The 24,093-nt window shown below is 37.5% G+C and overlaps 1 protein-coding gene across 2 annotated transcripts in view; it reads right to left on the bottom strand.

Annotated features, from left to right (window-relative positions):
- Positions 1-24,093, bottom strand: part of zfhx3b (zinc finger homeobox 3b) — a 221,581-nt gene that overhangs the window by 178,034 nt on the left and 19,454 nt on the right. The window contains exon 3 of one of the 2 annotated variants that reach the window (XM_028014074.1): positions 1,801-1,871. The gene's annotated coding sequence lies outside the window, so the exon portion shown is untranslated. Of the gene's footprint in view, positions 1-1,800; positions 2,097-24,093 lie in introns of those variants that run through there. The other variant, XM_028014075.1, reaches the window with a different exon arrangement.

The raw sequence follows: 24,093 nt of genomic DNA, 5'->3' as shown, positions 1-24,093 counted from the left end.
AACCTAAATGTAAATGAATAATAAGTATTGTTTTCCAGTGAGAGGTAGGGTGCAATAGTTTATTTAAATTCAGATCTTGAGCTGAAGTTTAAGTCAGGTACATAGAAAATGAGGCACAAGAATCAGTAAGTAGAAGATGTAGAAGCTGAATCTGAAGTTAGGACAAGTAATTAACACCTTGGCTTTGTTTGATCAATGCACAAATTATGAATCATGAAAGTATATAACTAAAATTATGGTTACATGATAAATTGCACAAAACCTTTAGATACTATAGCAACATAATTAGAACAAGTGAAAGAAAAGGTTGAAGAAAAAGGATGTACCTTTCTGTGCAAAGTATTGTGTTTTATTGGGTCAAGTGTTATTTATTCCCTGCAGTATTGCATATATTAAAATTAGAGAATTATATCACTGCATAATATAATAACAGTAATATTGATGCAATGCAAAATCTCAACTGTCTACCTATCAAAGAAAAAGTTCAACTAAATGGGTACGTTTTATTTTTTTCACAATGTAGTATAACAATAAAGTGCCATTCTTGTTTTAAGAGCTTTCTTAAGGTGAACAAACATAAGCTCTTCTTTTCATTTTTCATTATATTGCCAAGTCTAACAAACGTCTTAGCAGGTATATGAGCCACCTGCAATTAATGTTTTCACTGGTTAAGGTCAACAGACGATTGCTCAAAATCCCTAAAAACATTACTCTAAAAATTTAGTTAAAGTATTCTTGATTTTTTTTAAAAGTCAATAAATAGTTTGACTAATTATTATTGCAGTGTATAAAACAAGTCTGAAATACTTAATTACCCCCTCGTCGAAGCTTCTTAAGCATAGAAAATGCTATAATCAATATCTTCCTTTGCATCTTGTTTTATCATGATTGACATTGCCTCTCATTGTGGCCAGTGCATGAATTATTATATAAAAAGTATTCGACAACAGTTTTGACCCCTAGAACAAAACATTGTGTTACTGATCATGATTTGCCCTTTCTACACATTGGTAATCCTATTGTCTACAACAGCTTAATTACACAAAGATAAACTCATGAGCATTATCACCTCACTCAAAGACTTAATTCATGTGCTATCAAGGCAAAATTTGCGCACTAAGTCGTTTTCATCTTTCCATTCATTCTTTTGATTAATTCCTTCTGTCAAAAACAAACCTTTGGATGAGTGCCAAACATCAAATTAGGGTATTCATTAGACACATCAAACATAAATTACTATTCAATTAACAAGCCAGTCGAGCTGAACTAATCAACTAATTAGGCCATGTGTGTACACAGAAAAGCTAACAAAAGCACATGAGTCCCCTGGGAAAGCAGTAAAACCCAGAAGAAGAATGACAGCAAGGATGAAAAGCTACTGGTTTGAGAGGGAAAAGGAGAAAGCCACTAGACACTTGGTGCACGGTTAAGCTGTTTAGCTCCTCTAATCATAAACTTTATTGTGTTTATTGCATTACTTTGATCAGTTTCAAACTGATAAGTCAAATTGACTTGCAAAGCACATTAAAAAAAACACACATAGCAGAAAAGCTGTGCTTAACCCAAGTTAACATTAAGATTTCAAAGAAAATTTTCTGATAATAGGAACAGATTATTTTTTCTTATTATTTTTAGGTTCACAGCAGAAAATACTGCATAATTCCACATAGTAAAAACAACAAGGTAATGTCTTATTGTTATGACAGTGGTTCAAATACTATCTGACAGAGAATGCTCAAAGAACTGGGAGATTTTTCTATTCACTCTGTGTCAGAGATGGTCTGTCTGTTCCAAACATACCTTTGGTCCAAAGCAGCTCGAGCAGGCCAGGCTGTTCAAATATTGTCTTCACACACTGACCAGGCTGCAGCCTAAAGGAGAAACAAACACACAATATGCATGCATTTATGCACGGAAAATAGCCTGACTAATACTGTTAATCATTATTGTACCATTTGTTGGAGAATATAAAAACACAGTCTGGAGTCACACCCTTTGGACCAAAAATGTGATTAAGATACAAACTGACTGAGACAGTTCTCCCCATTCCACCCATCATATCTAAATGTCTAAGGTCTGCTGGCGCTCCACTAAAGGCCAAAGGCGGCTGTCGAAAGGAGCACACCATTATTGTACCAGTAAATGTCAGTACAGCCCCATCTAATTGTGCCATTACTAATTCATGTTTATTAATGCTGTGATGTATGATGGCTCCACAGACAGACTGAGTTTGTCTGTGCTTGTCATGTAGAGCTTACTGTTTGCTGGTGACGGCTGCAGGGAGAGTAACTGTTGGGCTGGGTGGTGGGTGTGGGGTAGAGGGAGCATGAGAGCAGCAGTGCCAAGTGGTGTGTGACTCAAGCATGAAGGCAATTGACTGATGTTGCCGGTGCCTTTTGCTGGCCTAGTGCCAGGGTCTCCAGGTCCCCCGGTCCCTTGTGTCCCAGCCGTTCAGTACCCCAGAGCCTCTAGGCAGGAACAACAGTTATTGTTTTCATTGCCGACCAATTAGCAACACTTACGCCTTATTTAGTCATGCTCTAATGTGGGCTAATTAGCTCACATTAGTGCTTGACGACATTAGAGCATCACCTTGTCCCTCACACCAACACCAGGCGTCATCTGGGGAAGAGCGGGGGAATGTGAGGGAAGAGGAGGAGGTGGAAACGGTGGGAACATGAGGGGAGGTGGGGCTGAGCTGGAAGGATTACAAGAGCACCAACCCAGCTCTGTGGATCAGCACTTTTTAAGAGATCTTCAGGGGCCTGTTGGCTGAACACATAGCAGGAGAAAAGGGCAAATACAGCCCAGTTACACTTTTATAGAATGCTTTGTGGAAAAACACCCCAGACACACACCTTGGTCTGGCAGCTCGGTTTGTCATATGGCTCAGGGGGCTCCACTGGCCTATCACATGACCGTTGCAATGACCTTAAAGGGCAGCTTCCTCAACAAGCTCCGGCCACTCCCACTGGCTGAACTGTTCAGTGCAAAATACAGCTCGGGTCACTGCATAATGTGATGCATCGAGCCTTCAGGGTGGATATTAAAGCAAAAAAAAAAAAAACATCATCAACATAGAGCAGAAACCAGGCCAGAAAGATGCAAGCTGACAAGCAGGATATAAAACTGTACTGTGATTTGAGGAATATGAAACTAAATGATTATGCTGTGTTATTAATAAGGTACTATATCAGAATTACCTTTATTATGAGCTTCCAGTGAAGTGAAGAAACAGAATTAAAGCTATGCTTATTCTAACGATCAAAGAATCATTTTATAAAAGCTAAAGCAAAGCATAGTGTTACAACTGTAGCTCAGTGAGAACATGTGAGAAGATAAAGGTCAAAGATAGGTTCAACTTCATTTCAGCATCCTATACATATGTATAAACAAAACCCATCAATCTTTTCTGGTTGGAGGGGTATAAAGAAAATTTGAATCCTTAAATATTAAAAACAGAATGAGAAAATATATACACCATATGTCTGATCTGGAAACACAGACACACACACGCACGCACGCGCACCCCCCACGCACCCATGCACACACACACAAAAACCCACTGATGCAAGGGATCCCAGGCATAATTTTTTGTGCTTAGCATTTGACTGGTGGCTACACTCCAATCATTGCAGCGGTGGGTCTCCTCATCATCTACAACTGCTAAGCAAAAGCGGGGTTATAAATGAAATATCACTTTCCATTTTATCTCCGGGGGGCAAAGGGATGCTCTGAGCCAATCAGAACCTTACGAGCCAACCCCTGACCTTTTTCATCTCAATATGACTACCATTATCTTGCTGAAAATTAGACACATCTCACTATTGTTCACTACCAATAGGGGGGGCAGTAGTGGAGGTTATTTAAAGATAAATGCTTAAGTGCTCATGATCCATGCAGTAATCACACACCAGCGTTCGCGGTAGAATGTAGCATGCAGTCTGATTGGATGAGGTAGATGTGCATCACAACAAGGCTTTGTTGTGATGCTTTAATGGTGAATGTTTAGCATGTAAGTAGCTCTTTATTTGGCTGGTAAACCCATCTGGCAGGAAGGTTTCTGAGAACAATTTTGCATCACGATGAGCAATTAAAAAAACAGCTTAAATGCTCAATTTAAGCTCACTTTAGAAAGGAAACTCAGGTAGTTATACAACCTTGATTTCACTGGTCTCCATAAGCAACTGGTTCACTGCTGGCTCACTTATAAAAATGAGCAATGAGAGAGATAATGTCCTCCGAGTAACAAAGGCATTAGGTGACAAACATGAATAGAACTCTGAAAAGCTGAAATTACATGACAACATGAGACTTGTGGATGTAAAAAAAATAGTTGAGTATTAGGCTTTTTATAATCTCCAGTGGTAGAAAAAACTTTTTAACCTTGTTTATGTTGATGCTTTGAATGGCCAATGGAATGTGTACCAGCCAAGTGAAATGCTCAATTTGGTTTTTATGGAGGCTTGTGGATCTGTGATTTCTAAAGTATGCATTTGTGCATATAGTCAAAGTTAAATGAAATAACATCCCCTTTAAATTCAATGATTTCATATCATTGTAACAATAAAGTTTATGAATTGAAATGCTAGAAACGATGCCCACTATACCTTTTCTTTACAATGATTGTATAAATTTACAAAGAGTGTTTCAGGATTCTTATACAGTATGCTTTACATATGGGAATTTACCATGGACTATTATCCTAAAGAAAAATATAAAGCTGTGGGTGAAATATGTATAAGATAATCTCATAAAATTATTCCCTGCAGTCAAGCTTCTATAGTCTATTGGTAAATGTTTTGGGAAACAATGTAGTTTCCCAAAAAAATAGCCTACATAATAATGATTTTCTGATTACAAATTTGTTATGACCATTAAGTATTTTTCTGTCATTTTCGATATTTTAATCAGATGTATCAATACATATAGTAATAAGAAAGAGTAAGTTTATCCTCAGAAGCGGGCATGACATCATGCTTGTATCTAACACTGACTTTAAGAAAAGTCAGTTCTGATTTCATCAGTAAAATATATTTTTTTTATTATTTCACCAAATATTTGTGGATTTGCTATTGAGCCCAAAATTATTCATACTCATGCTAGATTTAGATTTTAAGTAATATTTTTATTTCAACTGGAAGTAATTCTAACAATTTGTTTGATATATCCCGGCAAGAGCCCTGACTGAATTTGACAGAAGACGTGTAGGGAGTTTTAGGGTAATGGCAAAAAGGTTTTCCGATCTAAAATACTGAGAACTCATAACCTAAAGTATAGTGTGGATGTACCAATGAAGACATGCTAAAAGCTGGTTAACATTTATAAGAATAGTAAAATTGCTGTGGTGAAACATATCAACTGATTATTAAGAAAATTGTGAATATATTTTGAAATGTCATTTTTTTATCAAATGTAAATAAAACAGCTGTTTTTCAAAACTCACTTTTGCATTGTTTTACTGGAAATGGCAAAGTCATTTCCATGAAACCTGCCTGTCTCATTTCCAGTGGCAAAGTTCTTGGCTGAATGAAAATAATTTTACATCTAAATTTGTCAGAGATATGAATATTTTTAGCTTAAATTATAAATGTAGGCTGACTTTTTTCTACAATTTTTTTTTTGTCGTAAATTGGCGATTTCTGCTCTCAGGATAACTATGCCTTTCACCTCCCATCTGCTGTCATGTTCCTTCTACTGAAAATATCACTCCTGTCTGTACCACATAAGTCCTTAGGGAGCCTTATTATTTCAAGAGCTTGGTTTAAAACTACATGTTGTCAGTTAAACTACAGACTCACCAAGTTTATTTGGCAAGGTCCTGCGCACTGCCCAAACGTGTCTAACTTATTTCATCCATCTCTGTGGGCATGAACATAATGCATCTTCATATACACCTTTAGAGTCAGCTGCAGGTTTACAAGTAATTGTTAAGGTTCTCAAGACCTAATTTGCATCAATGCATGCATAATGCTCAAGAGGGTCACAGGATAGTTCTTTTTCAAATGTTATATTTCCATGATTTGTTCATTCTCTCCATTTCCTGTTCATTGTGTGCAAGCAACCTCTATTGTCTGTGGGTAGATTCTGCTCAGCCCTCAGAGGGGCCATCCCCAGGGAATGCCGCATCTTTTATTAATCAGGGCTGCTGCACCACAGTCCTGCTTATCTAATTTAGCAGCCTGCCTTGATACAACTATGTTGGACTTGGTGTAGGAAGAATGGGACAGAGGTGTGGGGGTGCAGCAGGGTGTGGATAGAATGGGGGTTGGGGTGCTACCTTTGGATTTTCCGTATTGTGGCAGGGATGCTGGGGGTAAGGGGTGGTGGGGGTGTACCGAAGGGAGGTAGTGACTTATCAGACACCTCGTCACCAAGTTTTAGGACTGAATCACAATACAGCAAATTACCTTCTGCTGACAAGAAAAAATGAGCACGGCCCCCATACAACAAAAATAGGATTGTCAGGAAGAGGTGACACATTGATTGCTTAGTATGCGCATCTAGAAAGCTGGGGTTCAGAGGCGTCCTTCCTATATATATGTAGAAGAGGCTCAGCAGTGCACAGCACAGCCATAACGGGGAATGAGAAATTGAAATGCCATGTTAGATTGGAGTCTCTTCCTCGAGCCAATCTTTCTAGTCTAGCCAAGGCTGGCCTATATTAGTCCACTATATCATAGTACAAACCTTTGACTTTTAGTAAATAAACCTAAACCTCCAAAACATAAAACAATTTGATGCTAGGCCATAGTATAATCTACTTGAACATGATTCGGTGTGCTGTATGAATTATAACATTTTTAAGCTCAGAATTTTTCTTTTCTGGCTGATCCTCCTCCCCTTTCTCCTCTCATGTGTGTCATGGCTCAGATGAATCAGTGTCACCGGTGTTGAGAGCACTTACTGTCAACCCTTGCGCCCCAGGCTACAGCACTGATGGACACAAACTATAAAATATCAGCCCCCTGGGGACACATCGCTCAAGCACTGCCCCACAGCCCCGAGGGGGTGGGATCTGGTCAGTGTGTATGTATTTTGGTGAGGGTGTTGAGGAAGCAATATGCCAATGTGTTTGTCTGTTTTTCTGATGTGATCGCCTAATTATGACCTAAATGGGTGTAATCGTTTGGATGCTTTCCCGCATCGTTTCTGTGACAGAGTTAAAAGCACAGTGAATGAAGAGGAAATAATTTACAGTGTACAGAGTAAAGCTAGCATGTTGTTTTATCATTGTTCTGTTTATCTGACTGGATAAATGCAATTTAAAATTCAAGAAATAGCACAGTTACTTGTTTTGTGTATCACAGAAAAAGAGAAACCCTCATTTCAACTAAAGTCCTACAACCACTCAAAAAATGTGAGGCAACTGTATGGAAAAGTCACCAAAGAGTCAATAAAATTGGCTGTATCGGCTGATAAGTGGTAAAAATATCCTTCCCCAAGAAAAAAAACAACTAAGATTTAAACTAAATGACATGAGAGGAAAATCAGAAATAGTAAAATAAAAATGTTTGTCTTCCTCAGGTCACCTGGGCAACTGATTCCTTTTTATTTACAACTCTGCAAGTTTATATCTGTCAGTGTGAAATTCAGTCATGTGCTTAGCCGCATTTATATGAAATACTGTCCCTTGCAGGAGGATTCACAAGACGGATTTTTTTTTTTTTTTTTGCATTTCGGCACATTACAAGAGGAAGGAAATACAACTAGAAAGTTGAGGAGAAATTCTATATAGTTGTCTACATTTTTTGTAAATAAAATCTGAAAAATATGATGTGAATTTGTATTCATAACTCATGAGTCAAAACTTTGTAGAATCACCTTTTACTGCATTTATAGAAAAGTGATTTGGGATATGTCTGCCGGTTTGTGTCAGAGATAAACTTTAAAATAACTGATGTTCATTCAGGTTATAGGAAGAGCATGTGTAAAAATCTAATCCAAGTGTTGCTACAAATTCCCCCGTTTCTTTAGGTCTGAACTTTGACCGGGCTACTCAAGCAAAATAATATTCTTTAATTTAAGGAATTTATTGTACAACTTACTTTGCATTTACAGTCAATGTCTTGCTGAACCTGGGCAAACCTTTACTCAGATCCAAAGTGTTTCACAGCCTCTAACAGGATTTAATCCACATCCCTCTCCCTGATAAACTCAGGTGTAGATCTTTGCAGCTCCAACATGAGCTCCTTGGCTGCATCTGTAATTATGTTATTTTATCTTTTTATTTTAAACTTTATTTTGCCTGGTAAGTGACTGAGAACAAATCACAATTTTCAAAAACGACCTAGCCTGGAAGCATCAAAAGATTGCACAGCAGATCATAAAGCAGAAAACATAATAAATTAAATAATTACAAAAAGACACATAAGCAAATTCATATTAACTAAGCATACAACATATATAAGAAAAAGCAGGTACAATGATCACATACTGTGGATTAATTATGACTAAACGTTTGAGGCCTTCACCGAACATCTGTGCTCATTAAAACATTAAATAACAGGCAGGTAGACAAGTTAGGTGATTTCTGAAACCATTTAGCTGCACTGGATATTATTTAAGGGAAATCAGAAAAAAAAGGATCCCCCACTTTACATAAATCAATTTGTAAAAGTTACAGGAAATTTGTATCCATTTTCTTCCACGTCAAAATCAAGCTCTACTTTTTAAAAATGTTTAAGTGGTATGAATATTTTACAAAAAAAAAAAAATGCTGATGAAACTAACAGTTTTAACACAATTTTCGGTTTCATGAGATTGAACATTTAAGATAAAAGGAAACCAAAATTAATCTCTTTACATGTCTTTGACCTATCTTTTAATACTGACTATTCATTTATACCACCTCTGTGGCTGCTTCATTCAACTAACAACATTAATAAGGCTCCTATAAGATTCAAGGACAAGATTATAATAGAGAAAATGAATCAAGGAACTGAATAGTAAACTGGAGACTGGTGGTGCTTAAGCTCACTAGAGTGAACACTCTAGTGGTCACCATGAAAGCTTTTCAGATGAGAAAAGAAAAAAAATCAAATGGAAACCAAAAAAATAAATAAATAAATTACAGCAAAAATGTGTGGCTACAGTTGCATGTTTCACAAAATAACTTCCTAGGCAGACTCATAATGGTTGAATCCTGTGGTTTAACATGAAAATGCTATGATCAAACATAGATATCAATTCCAGGAAAGTAAATTACCTAAGAGAATATGAAATATCTTTATAATTAAAGGTTAATGGGTAAGAATAATCCATCTCCCCTTTAAATGTGATTGTTAAGTGATTTATACCAGCTAGACTACGGCCAACCTTGCATTTTCAGTATCAGTTTCTTGATATATTTCAATGTGAAATGCATCAACGGTTCACTGGATTTGGATAACATTGACCTTTAGCTTCATAGAGTAAACCAGAAACTTCTCTTATTTGATCTTAAAGTAAATCCTAATGCATAGAGGAAAAAGAAGAAAACGTAATGAGAGATGTAATGCACAGATTCCAGATGTTAACCCAGGCAGGCTTATTAAATTTTAGCTTCAGGAACGAGAGATGGGGGGCTGCTTTAAACAAGAAAATGAGAAAGGAGCTGCAGACCCCTGTGACAGTCACTTAAACCGAGCTGTAGTCCGCTGGGCTGCCACGTAGTAAAACTCATTCATAATTTGTGATGAGCGTAATGCCTTATCCACTTCATGATTATGTGATATTCTTCACCTCTGCCGCAGTCAATGAGGCCAAGAGTTGGCAGCACAAATAGGTGGCCTGCAAGTTCAGCTTAAGGACGAGGAGGAGTGAAGACACAGGCACATGAGTTAAATAAGTCAATATTTGTAGAAATATTCACAGTATGAACAGGTAGGATATAATATTGCAATTAAATAGCTAAGATGTAAGATTGTCTTTCAAGTTATTAATTTAATTATTTCCCTTATTGTGTCTGATGTAAACATTTTTGCCTCACTTTACCAAATTCCTCCCCTTGGACTAATGAGGCTCAGTCACCACAGAGAACAGTTTGCCCTGTGATACTGATCGCAACACTTGTTAAGGAAAGCATGTCATCCTGGTTTCATTGAGGATTATGTCCACTGGGGAGATCATGAGAGAACCCCCTTAGACTCATTTCCAGCAAAGTGCTTCGCTCTGCTCTTATGACTGTTCTCAGTGTTATGAATAAGTAAATAACAACATTTTTCCAGTCGTTTAATCTCTGAGTACTGCAATTAGTAAGTCTGTAGTTTGCGCTGCCTTTTTTCTGCCCTTATTATTGTTATTGAAATGTCATGCTTATTTAGCTCAAGGATGAATAATAAATAAGCTATAATTAATGCCTTGAATGAGCTGACGGCTTGGCTTGGTCAATGGTAAAGAGGGACCCCGTCATCTTCTAGCCCTCCCAGCCCCCCTTTTTCTCTCTATCCCCTTCTTCTCTTTCTCTCTCTCTTTAATTGGATCTTGTAATTAGTTTCTCTGATGGATCTGGGAGGTCTCAGGCATCCTCACAGTGTTCATTAGTGTTCTTGGAGGCGGGTTTAGCTCTTAAAAAGCTCTCCCTGCTCCCTCGCTCACATGTCATAACACTGGATATGAACCTGCCTAAATACAACCTGCAGCGTTTAGTTTGGTTCAGAATGCCTTGAGATCACAAAATAAACCAGAGGAGCTCCATTTCAATGCTGGAAATAAGATCATTCTTGTGCAATGATTATGTAATTTTTAATGATTTTTTAATTATTATTAAAATATGAATTAAAACCATATTAGATTTCAAGCAGTAATACATTAAATTAAATCAAATGTATTTACAGAAAGCAAAAAGGCCTTTGAAAAGTAAATAAATGCAGGTAGCCATGATATAAAGTCTAAGGTAAAATGTCCTTTAGCTAGTTATTTGAAATCCAACCAACCTCTGTAAATTTCTATTTTGAGACATACACACGTTCAACACACACTCTCCAATAAACACACATGTGCACACGCACACAATGATCAGGTCTATAATAAACCCCCACCGCCACCTTCTCTGACACCCCCCAACAGTTTCCCTCCTTTTCTCCCCCACCCTCCACTGGCCAGGCAACACTAGACATCTCTCCCTAATCAGCAGCCTTGTCTCGCTCCGAGTGGTTGCCATAGTAATATGCCGGCTGGTCGACATGGCAACCGCTCTGAGGTCCACTATTAAATGAAGAAGAGTGGAGGGAGGGACAGGGAGAATGGAGCCGGGATGAGACAGACAGACAGACAGACAGACAGACAGAGAGAGAGGAAGAACAGGAAAGACAGCAATACACAGGAAAGGATTGTCCAAGACAGGAGGAAGGGGTATCAGGGTAGAGTAGAGGTGGTGGGGTGTTATAGAAAAATAAAAAAAGGTGGGGGTGGGAGTGTGGAGAAGGGCATAAAGAATGACTACAAGAGCAAAAGAAAGGAGACAAGGGGTTCTGCTTTACGTACCTATTACATTATCTGATATGAAAAGTCTCTGATCTGCATTACAACAATATCTTTAACTCGGCGCATAACCACATATTGTACTTTAATGCTGTGTAAAAATTACCCACATGGAAAATGCATGGTAAAACTCGTCAAAATCTAGGTAAAGCATCATAAACTGATGATTACAGGGGTATTTCCTATATAATTGCTAGCTGGCTCAATGTTAGATGAAGTCAATGTATTTATGTTTACAGTTATAGAATAAAATACTTTAGTAATTAAACCATTTGTAAATAATTGAGAATCATGTACTTTTGAATTCATTAAGTTTTTCACAAACTTTTGCATAGTAACCTCATCTTTGTTTTATTAAGAAATGACCATCTCGAATCTGGTGTACAGTCTACATATACACCTAATTCCAGAGTGACAGATGTCAGTGATTTTGTTTTGCACCTGTTCCTGAATTCCTTTTGATTAGGGTATTTCTTTTTTAGATCCTGTAGCTTCTTTTGTGTTGTCAGAGAGGTTAGATAAATTTAATCTCTTCATTTTAGAGATCTGATGAGAATCACTTCAAGGTTTGATTAATCACAGTTAATTATTTGAAAACAGGAATGGTTACTTTTTCTCACTTCCTTCGATAACCAAAAACATTGTTTCAAAAACCTTCTGCTTTATTTACGCATGTTATCTTTCTCTGAGAATATTTGTTTGATTACATGAAACATGTACATGAGTGTAACAAAAATGGCAGAACAAACTAAATCTTTGAAAGTTTTAAAGTTTTTACATGCTCATTAAGAGTTAAAAGACATAGGGTTACAAGTATTTTTGCATTTATGTGCAGTATTTTTAAGGTGTATGAAGTTATTCACAAATGTTTTCTGTTTGGATATCATGTTTGTTGAGTAGAAAGGATGTGCTGTTGGGACCCAGCCATGAAGAACTGAATTATGTACAGGGAACAAAGAGACTGGTATAAAAACTCTGAATCCCAGAATGCACTGTAATAACACACTTTCAGTTTAAAATAGAAGAGGAGGGGTTTCACTGTGACATCATGTTTTACCAAAACCTACCCTTGAAGGAAGTCTGTCACTTTACTGTAGGGGACTGCAGTGACGAGACACAGTCATGTGAGACGCCATCTTTTCTAGGGGAGAACAAAGGTTCTGCATCTTTAAAGTAACCCTGGATCCAAAGTCAATATTCAGTTTAGCATTTGGGCTGCTGCATGCTGGCCAAAGAATAAATGCTGACCCAGGCTTATCTGAAAACATGCAGAAGGAATCTAAATAATCATAAAGACCCCAAAAGAAACACTGCCTCTGATTCTGCCAACACACCAGTGCTACTTCCACCATCCTGAGAGAGAAGGCAACTCCACACACAATGCCCTGCCGCTGCAGTTGTTTATTCCTCCAACTGGTCTTGCCACCACTGTCTTGCTCCAAGCCAAGGACTTTCCCAGACACCAGACACAACATAAAATCAACTGGTCTCCACCACTGTGCTGCAAAGGCTTGCAACTGGTCACAGTGCTCATTGGCACTTCCACTGTCCTTAAGAATGATTAAAGTAAGACGTGTGTCTGGGCAGAGATAAATTAGTTTAGGATAAAATGACATAAATAAAGGTTTTTTTCATTGCTGATGCTTAAAACTGTTCCAAGCTGGAGCTTAAAGGCCTTACAGGAAGCCAAAGCTGAGTTTATCAGAGATTTAAGTCATTCAAATCTCCTTCTAATTAGCAATTTGAGCACTGACAGTCTTATAACATTAACTTGTTCCATTTTAGGGCTATTTTTCCTTTTCTCTCAATTCACTAACTACATAATATATGTCTACATATTCCTTAAAACATGCTAAATTGTTATCTCAGCTTAGCATTTAGCTAAGCTACCATAGCTTAGCTAAGTGCTACCATAGCTTAGCTAAGTGATAAGCTACGGTAGCAATCATTGATTCTGTTTACAAAGTATTTTTCTCGGTTCATCTAATGATCAGCCATAGAAAACTGCTAAACAGGTAACATTATTATTAAAAATATGGATAGGACTATAGAACAACTTTTTCACTATGGCAAAATTTGCCATGCTTCTTTTTTAATGTATTTCATTCCTATCACACCTGCCTACATATCCATCTTTTTCTCACCTCTTTTCTAAATGCACCTAACCTTTTATATAAACTGGTGCTTTTCTGCCCATTTTTTCTCCTTTTTCTTGGTAAATTGATTTTTCTCTATTTGGTTCTTCTATAAGTCTCATTTTTTTAAAGAATAAAATGCCATTCCATCAAGATGCCACCACATCAATGACACAAAATAGCATTCGCTGCCTTGTGTGTGAAATTCCTCCATGAACTGAAACCCTCTCTTTTTCCCCGGAGCGCCTTATGAAAGCTAGCTAATTGCATGTCCACATTGTACCGTCAGTCCCTGCTTCCCCAGAGCACCATTCAGAGGCAATTAAAGTGAGCTTAAACAGAGTAAGAAAGTGCGTCATCCTCTTAATGCAATTAAGGAAGTGTGCACACAAACATGCAGTGATGGTGCGTAACACAAAAACAGAAATACATAGAGAGAACAAAGCACAGAAAAGCAAGCGGAAAAGGTCGATTTATTAGGCAAAGCAACCCTTTTACTTAGTTGCATCACATGTCATATTCAGAGCATCTTAGATATGATGTTCAAAGTTTGTGATAGAGTGTTTTCTCTCTAATGTAGCCATCAACTTCATTTTTGTACACAGCTTTAGTACCTGTTTAAAGGTAAACAAACTGTAATTGTCTAATTGCTTTCCTGGCAATTCTACCTCCCAAGAAAAATGTTGGTGGTGTTAATTTTTTTCAGTTGAACAGACAACAGTGCACAAGATAAATGTGTCCAGTGTTAAAAAAAAAATTGAGAATGTGAATTCAGTGTTATCACCTCAGAAAAGCTGAAAGAAAACAGTTTGAAATAAAATTGAACATCTTTTATGGTAAGCAATCAGAGACTTGAAATTCGGGTAAGACTGTCATTGACAACATTCTGTAAAATCCCATAAAAATATAGTTTTCCTTGCACTTCCCTAACCTCACTATATTCCACTATAACCTCTGAGGACATTTATTCAATGGGGAAAAATCCCATGTTTATATGGGGTATATACTGTATATGATGTGACACAGAGGCCATTTTTTAGCCATTACCTAGCATGAAAAGGATCCACCTTTACTTTGCTGCAACAGACAGGATGGCCAGTTGGATCTGGCATGAAATAAAGGATAAATATATGGAAAAGTATCTCATGATTACTGTAAAATATGGCAAAGAATCTATAAAGTTATGAGCCAGTTTCTCTTTGAAAGACCCTGGGATAATTGTTGGAGTGTGCAGCATCAATAACTCTGTGAAAAAGTGAGACACTTTAAAGAAGAATCTGATGGTCTACATCAGAAAGCAAAAAATTATTTAGTACCAAGTATCTAAACTGGGTAATGAACCTTCTTTAATGATCAACTTAGTCACAGGAACTAAATCCAAGAAAATCTGTGGGTTGAGCTGAAGGTAATAGTGCATGGAAAAAATAGTGTGGAAAAATGACAAAAACTTCTTCTTTTGTGTGAAATTTTTTTAACACCACTAAATAAATTTGCTCAATTTAAAGGTTAGTTTCATTTATTCAAAGGGGGTTTGACACGTATTCACCAGGAGTCCCAATAAAAGTGGCCAGCACTGCATTTAGCAAAAATATAGGAGGTTAAAAACACTCTCAAGACTCAAGAGTCCATTCAGTTCTACATAAACTTTTGAAAAGATAAAGGGAGTTCAGGGAAAGTCCAAGGATGAAGAGCCCCAACTGTTGTATGGTCTAAAGCCCAAAACTAAGTGGTGATGAGCCTGTTTTAGAAAACTTTTTTCAAGTAATATACATTTAACAAGTGCATCCACGAATATAAGTAAACAATAAATCATTAAGGAAAAAAGCAATCATAAATTGCACAAAGAAAACTGCACATTTTTTGTGCTCAAACTCATGTGAAAAAGACAGAAATATTGGACAGGGGTTCTCTGATCAAAAGAGTTATATTTTTAAATTATTATTTTAAGGAAAATTGGCCACAGTTTCTATTGTTTTAATCAACGCTGCTAAAGCAAGCTTGTAGCATGTGCTCATGGACTTGGCCATCACTGATGCACTTTCACTTTCAGTAAAAATGTGTGCTGTATTGTGAAGAGTTCAGTCAGGCAACAATAGCCATAGAATGCTGAGCAACTAATTTGTGAAAAAGAGATATAGTTTTCCTTATATGAGTGTGTCTGTTTTGTTAAAGGTGGGAGTAAACCACCAAATTTCAGATTTCAGTGTTTTTCTTTTTTCATTTTTGCCATTTAGAAAACACTCCAGGGTTCCTCTTTTTTTAAACACATTTTATTTATGTGTTACTGAGACAAGTAAGAAAGGCTACAAAAGGTAAGTGATAGCTATGGTTTTCTTTAGATTAAGAAATTCATCCTGAATTTGTAATTGCAGCAAATTTGAAGTAATAACACCACATCTTAGGATCATAAGTCTACTATTAAATAAGCCCATTTTCAATTTCTTTTGCAGTTGGAAAGACTTTAATGTGATAAGCAATAAACTTGTTGAACTGATTAAGTCCACTGAATGATGAAATTAAGAAATGAAAATGTTTTATTATAACAAAGCAAACTTAAACCAGCTTTGAATGTGAAAAAATAGGACATGTAAAGTGAGTTTGCTTTTTTTGTATTTTAGCATGAATTATACCACTTGCACACACCATGGTGGTAGAAAAACTCTTGAAAATGCCATATTATAGTCCCTCCTGTGAAGATTTAGGATTTTTCTTCAAAAACATCAACACATATTTTTCTCACCTAAATACTTTGTGAAGCTTCTCTTCAATACAATCAGTTTTTTCTTTGCAAGAAAGACTTAGTTAGCTAAAAGAGCCAGCTTTATGAATAAATAAAGAAAGCTGCATAAATTGACACTGCAGTGTTGGGTTTCATGTGTCTGAAAAATACACCCCTACATTACACAATTCTAATTAACCCACACTGACAAGAGCCTATGCTCACATTCATAACTGTGCTCACACAGGTCACAAGCAGTAGTTTATACACAGTGCTGTCTTTTGTCAGGCATGAAGGCTCCATAATTACTATTGATCTGTCATTACAATGTTTAACTCACAAATTGAATTCCTCTAAGTTTCTTGTCAAGTTTAGTGCTTTAAGTGAAAAAATATCCAGCAACAAATCGAGCTCATCTGACCACAGTTTGTAGTCCACAGATGACAAAGCAGCCATTGAATCTGTGTTTTAAATTTAAGTTTGCAGCGCTTCTTAAATTCTCAGAACTACCTTGCTCTACAAGATCAAAAGAGAAAATTAGTCTTCTTACACAGAAAGGATATGCCAAAATTGTGCCAAACATTGTGCAAACCATTAACATTTGTTCTTTTACAGATGCTAAATATTATTTTATTGTCTGGCTTCTTTGTCCAAACATCTCTAGGTAGCCTTATGAGCATATATGAATACAAAAGCAAAACCTTTGAAAGTACAGATGATTGCAATTCTATCAAAATATGATACAGAAGCAACTTACTGAAAAACCTGGTGAAATAATTAAAACCAAAGCAGTTGTTACAACCCAAACATTAGTTCTGCTCAAAGAGTTAATTTTCCTTTGTCCACCAAATCATCACGAACCCACTGAACTTCACTCTGGTGCAGAACACTCATAAATGAATGGTATTTGATTTTGGTATAGTGAAGTAAACTCCTCAATATTTTTCAGCAAACTGTTCATTGTGACTACAACCACCACACAGAGGGAGATTTGGATATAAAATTATTTTAAGTTGAAATATGTGATAATAGCAAGAAAAGATATAACAAATATCTCCAGGAAAAATGATCATATTTATAATCAATAAATGTTGAATATGCTACCAGTCCTTTTTGGATTTAAAAACCCCTTTTTTAGTGTATGTCAGATGATTATTTAAGTTTTATAAATGGTTCTTATATTTTTACTAGTTTGCGGGTTCCTCCACTGTCCTGTTTAGATTTGATCAAGCTGATGTTGGGAGGGTCTGTTTCCAGGTGAAAAATGGGACTTGTCTGTAAAATTATGTAGGTGTGTACAATGAGAGTGTGAGAGTCATATTCTATGTTTTCTGCAGAAAAATATTGCAACGGTAAGAGTTGTTACTTCATCTGCCGGTGGTCACAAAGTCAGTTACATGTACCGAGAGATGCCTAAAAACCTATTTCCATCTCAGGTTACTTACACAAATGCAAAACAAGCTGAATACACTGCCAAAAAATGAAAAGTACGTAACCAACATTTGACACTTTGAATATTTGAAATAACAACCTTTCTGTAAAACATTACCATAAATGAATGGTGGAGTATCATTCAAGCATCGGTGAAAATGTGTGCAAAATGTGGAGATGGATGGTTTTAGCCTATTACCAAATATGCCAGTCTCAGTGGCAAATGGACAGTACCAGAACAAGAATACGGCATCTACAAACTATTCATAGCCACCTCACAATGACTGGACTGCAGAGGGGGCTTCGGCATGCCTGTTATTCGGCATGTGCGGTCACCATCACAACCAATTCTGTCACCAAATGTAAAGTCGTACTGCCCCCCAAATCCCTCCCAATTATAAAAGGTCCTTGAGTTGCTGTTTTGCCCCCTCTCTAGCTGCTGTCTGATTACTGAGTGTGGGGTGAGCTGTGCAGGCAATCAGCCACAAAGCTCAGAGCACCAAGAGGACAGGGTAAAAAAAAAAAAATCAAATCCAAAACAGTGCAAAAAATAAACTAAAGGGAAACTACAGGGCCGCAATTACAGGCCATCCAGCCAGGCCTCTGCTCCAGCACTCAAGAGCTGCCGTGATTTCCGACAGAAAAGGTTATTAGTTTTTATTGGAGGAAATAGATGCTGGGTGGCTTTAAATGGCACAGTAATGTGTGGGTGGGAGGGGATTGGAGGCGGGGGCTCCTGACCTGGGTCTCCCAAGAGTCCCATTGCACTGCCACAGAGACACACTGAAGCCATCACACAGCCTCTCTCTCCTTCCCCCAGTCCCCATGCCCTACAGGTTCTGCTTGAACTCCAGGGCAAAACATTGCTCTCTAACCTTGATCTCAATCTGGACAGCTAATTCTTTTTTTTTTCCTTTGGACATATGGATCTAAATCAGAAAATAGCTTAAGGTCATCGTTTAAAATAAATTTTTGCACATAGTTTAATACCAAAACCATTTGTTTTGAAATTTTAAGGCAGTGTCTTATGGATCATAAACACCTGCTTCTGGCAGGAGCAGAGCACGTGAAAACGCTATCTGTCAGCGTGGTGGCCCCGAGTTTACTCGGCCCGACGTAATGACCGCCAGCAGATTTCTTGTCACGAGCGTGTGAGCCTGCGACTCCAGAAGAAGACGATCGCCGTGCAGCCATGTTTGCCTTTGTGCATGGCTGCCGGTGTGTGTACTCTGCTGTGTGTGACGTTATTTCAGAACGTGTAAGCTATGATGTGCTGGCGTCAGATAAAGTGGTCTCCAGAAGCTCTGGTGTTTGTTCAGTGACAGATGTTTTGTGTCAGCCAGAGGAAACATACAGAAGCAGCTGAATGGTCTCGAGTTTAATTTAAGCCCATGATGCAACAGCTCTGTCTCGGCTTTAATTGCAAGCCTGTGTTTCAAAATATGTCACGGCGTGTCAAAGCAGATAATATGGTAATGTTGTCTTCTGTGAGAGCTCACGTGCGCGTTTGTCTTCATTGCGCTTGCAGTCCATGCTCCTACCCTAATCTGTATTCAGTGCAGGTGGGCTGCAACGCAGACCCGCAGCTCAGTAACTAATGGAGGGGCTGATGGGGGCCTGATGACGACCACAGGGCCATTTGTACACATACACGCAGCGTGCACATAAACAAACACAAACACTATATCCAGCCACAGCTGCTCCCATCACGCAGCTAGTGGCCAAGCAAGTTAATTACATTGACCATTTAATACTGGCATTTTTTTTTCCTTTGAAGCATAGGGGATGCAATTTGATCAATTTTATCATCTTTCTGAGTTAGTGAGTAACAATTGCAGTCCAAGGCATCACCCTTTTCCTATGTTGATTACCCTGCTCCTTTTTCTAAGCTTTTTGGTTTTTCTTTAATTGCCTCTACTGCAAACTTTTGAAGCGAACCTATAACTTGATTGCCAGGATGTGTGAGGGAATTAGAAAATTAATGTTACTCTGGGGTCACTGCATTAGAGAGGCACACATACATTTGCACCGTGCTTTTTCAACATGTTAGAGGGCTAACACAAAAAAGTTCACTCCTGAAAAAGATGTATAAAATGGCTTAAAATAAATTTTGATTTTATTGGAGAAGCACAGTCATTGAGTCAACATTTCATGTAAAGTAATTGCAGTTTTTAAGACAATTGCCGGTGGCAGAACTGCTGGCACCCTTGCTGTCAATAACAGTTATTCTTCTCCAATAACACTTCCCACAGCTGGAGAACACAGAGTGATATTTAATTATTTATTTCACAATATCCCTAGATCCTCCAGTCTTGGTCTTCTCTTAGATGTTCTTCTCTTCAACTCACCTCACAGCTTATCAGAGGTGGGTGGTAACTAGTTTAATTTATGCAGTAACATTTACAATGCAGCAGCATTTTGGGGAAAAAAAGTACTTCTAGTAATTTTACTGTATCAAGCTTTTTACTTCTACTTGAGTAATTTTATTAGGAAGTTACATTACTCTTCACTGCATAAAAATTCTAACTACCCACCAAAAACAAAACATGTTTTAATCAAAACCGCAGGTTCACTGTTCTAATTTTATTTTCCATCTGTTGAGCCTGTTGTGCCTTTTTGGAGATAAAATAAAGAGCATAAATTGTAAGTGGAACTATTTTTCTTCCACTGTTTTACTAGCATATGCTTGCTTTACATATTGGTTCCAAAGGTTTTGTGTTGTGGAAAAGTGAGGTTTGAATTTTATTTTCTTCTGGTCGAATGTGTAATTTTGTAATATTGTTATTTTTATACAGTAATATTGTGGGGGTTTTTTAAATTTGCTGTAATATTGTGAATTCTTTGATGACTTATTTTTGTCTCTGCTTGAGTAGAAATACACTGAAGTAGTGCTACTCATGCTTGAGTACAATTTCTGGCCTCTCTAGCAGGTTATGTCTTATTATCTAGGATTTAGGTCTGGGTTCTGAGAACTACTTGATTTCTTTGTCTAATTTTGCTGAGATATCCATGAAAAAGCTATGTTTACTATAATGAGAAAGCCAAGATTTTTCTATTTAAAATCTGGTATACACGAGAACGTGATTTAAAATGCCTATGGAGGAGAAATGGGCTCACAGCATCACAGATCTCTCACCATACTTTACAGTAGACATTATTTTTGAAAAGTTTAGCCTTAGTTTCATCTGTCGAAAAAACAAAACCACAGTTTCAGTTATAGCTCTGGGATTAAAGTACAAATTAAAAGTTCCATAGGAATTCAGCATTTTTATGAGATAAAATGAGAAACTAGTGTACTTTCTTTCATCTATGCCATGCTGGGGTTTTTTGTTTTGTTTTTCCTGGACCTTCATCCATAGGAGACAAAGGCATCCATCATTTTAGTGGCAGATGTGAACATAGGCAACAACTCTGACCAGCTCTATATCCAGTCCGACTCTGAAGAAAATACTAAAAGCCTTTTGGTGTGGAATTCATGTGAACCATTACGTTCAGGGCAACAACAAAACAATGACCTCCTGCAGTGGAACAAAGCAACCTCAAAATGTACAAAAGCTGCTCATGGACGGCTTGATGGGCCCGAAAGTTTGACCTGATCTCTAAACTCTACAGATTCCTGTCTTCAGTCATCAATCATCAGTCAAACACGCTGAAGTTGGACAAATGCACAGAGAGCTCATGTTAAACCCCTTGGACAAAAACAAATTCTACCTGGTAGGCATCATCAGTGAGCACTTATTTAAAAACACACTTGAAAAAGATTTACACACAACATTACAGAAAATTCAAGTTTGCTGAAAAAATCTCAGCATTGTATTTCTTAATGTGCTATCCTTCTTTTAAGCACACAGACAATACAACATCTGTGCATCTCCTCTAGGCAACTTTTGTTAAAAAAAAAATGTTTTCTTTTTTTCTCTCTCTCCTCTACTCTTTCTTCTCTCTGCTGAGTTTGGGCCAAAGAGCTGACAGCCAGTGACCTAGGAGTCTCCAGGGTTCCCAGGGAGAAAGGTAATGGGCCCAACCCCGGAACGCACTCTCACTCTTTTCACCCACGGCTGCCGGCAGCTTTGATCCAGTAGCCCCCACTTCGGTCTCCTGACGCCTGGTAAGGAAATTCATAGGAACAACTGGAAGAGGCCTGTGTTTATTCAGCCCCTTTAATGAGGAGGGAGACGGATTATCGGGGGCCTAAATCTCCCCCCAAAAAAACACAGGGAAAGAAAACTGCTGCTCATTCCAGATGTTGCTCCAACAGCAGTCACTCCAAAAGAATCCAGGAGAGCACGAGAGAGAGAGAGAAAAGAGAGCGAGGGATGGTTTTATTACGCAAGATGGGGAGACTAGTGGTCAGCGGGAGAATCTCTCCATGTTTTCTCTGTCTGGCCAGATGTAGGAGCTGCAAAAGCGTCTCTTTGTGAACACAGAGGAGCCACCCAGGGGCTGCAGCGCGAGCTCTGAGAAAGAGTATGCAGTTATTCTTTTCTTTTTTTCACAATTTTAAAAGCAGCATGTTTAATAGGATAGGTAACCAGAGCTTGTAGGCATACGTTTTACTTTAAGCAATTTGTGCTGTGTTAAAGAGAAAAAGAAGCCATTTCCTGAGCTTGCCACATGACTCCTAATGTGTTATTTTTTCAATTTTAGCACAGAGCTTCTTTGTAATCATTACTAATGCAGCAAAGCAAGTGACGTAGGATCTGACGTATGAAGCCTCTCTGCCCCAAGAATGGAAACAGAAGCCTGATCCACTTATTAAGCAGCACAAACACTGCAGGTTGTGGAAAGACAAAGGTGCCTCATTCAGTATTGGTGACACCATTTTACCTAAACACACCGAGAAGAGCTGCACTGCACATCAGGCTCTTGACCCTTTGCAAACGGGGTCTGACAAGATCAATAGGTCTCTCTATTGTCAAATCATTTAGGAGAGGATTATAGGTCAGACACTGGTCAAAGATCCTCACACAGACAGACCAAAAGGTCAGGCTGACTGAATATTTACATGAGATTTCCAAAAATCAGGTTTGCATTGTGGGAACACCTGTAGTGGATTTTAAAATGTAGCTGTTCTGCAGGCTTGTTTGTGTCAATTCTCTCTTCTAGGTCAGTTTTCATACTAAAACATTTACTCCAAAAAGGAGACCACTGTCATCACTATCACTGTCTGGTGACTGCTAAAACCTTCAGCAAGGTCAAGGCCATGGACGGTGACAGACTCGCAGGCAAACACACACTCAGTGGAGAGCTGAAGGTGTGCGTGGGATGTGTGGGCATGTGTGGGTGTGTGTGTGTGTGTGCAGGGGTGGAAAGGTGGGTGTGAGGAGAAAGGCTTGTTATAGGTCAAGTTCACAGATCACTTAGATCTTTATAAATGTAAGATTCAGAGAGCATTTCTTGATTTATCATTTATTTTAAATGACAACCTCGATGTGGTCTTATAACCAAATGAAGTAGTACATATCTACTCACCATCAGTCTAACCTCGTACTGGTACGAGTTTGTAAAGGGAATGCCCAGTTTGACTAACATAATATTTTATCTATTTTTACATTTAAATTCAAAAATTCCTAATTCTAAATTCAATTTGGATTTAATGTATTTTTATTCTATTTATTTATTGCTAATAGTTTAACTTCAAATTTGTTATTGCAAAATCTTACGATTTTAAAATCCTGTCCGGTAAATAACAGTGCAATAGAATAAAGATTAAATAAATAATTAACTTGGTTCATATTTAAATTTTCTGACACAACAATGAAAGGATGTTATTACAATTTTCATTTCTTAAATTACTTAAATAAATATTTCATTCAGATTGAGACAAGAGTATTTCTGTAGACATTGTCTAAATTAGAACGAGACACAATTTTCCTACATAATACTCAAAACAAAGACAAAATAGTTTTTCAAATGACAAAAAGTTTCTGTTTCCACAATTTAGAGTAAAATTTCTTTTCTTTTGATTAACCTGTATTTTGTAATATTGCAATGTTTTCAGCTGTTTGGAAGAGGTTAATCTCATTAACTGTGTTTTTATTTCCACTGACTGGCAGATCAGACAAATATTAAGAATATATTGTCAGATACAAACATAATATTTAGGATCATACATTTTGTAAACAGTTGTCTGCAATAACAACAACATTCAGATACATCTATGTTACATTCTTTCAAGTTTTTATTTTGGCATCAACTAATTTTTCTATTATAGAAATTCTGTTTACTTCTCCTAACTCACCTTATGACCTCTGCATCTTTTTCATTACATTTAGGACACTTTTATTTAGGATGGTCAAAATGAGAATCTTCAACATTGCCAGGACGTCCTGTAAACTACTGCCA

Source organism: Xiphophorus couchianus, chromosome 4 (assembly GCF_001444195.1).
Source record: "Xiphophorus couchianus chromosome 4, X_couchianus-1.0, whole genome shotgun sequence".
NCBI classification, from domain to species: Eukaryota; Metazoa; Chordata; class Actinopteri; order Cyprinodontiformes; family Poeciliidae; genus Xiphophorus; species Xiphophorus couchianus.
The sequence above is the reverse complement of the archived record's forward strand: the minus strand, read 5'-3'. Positions and strand labels throughout refer to the sequence as shown.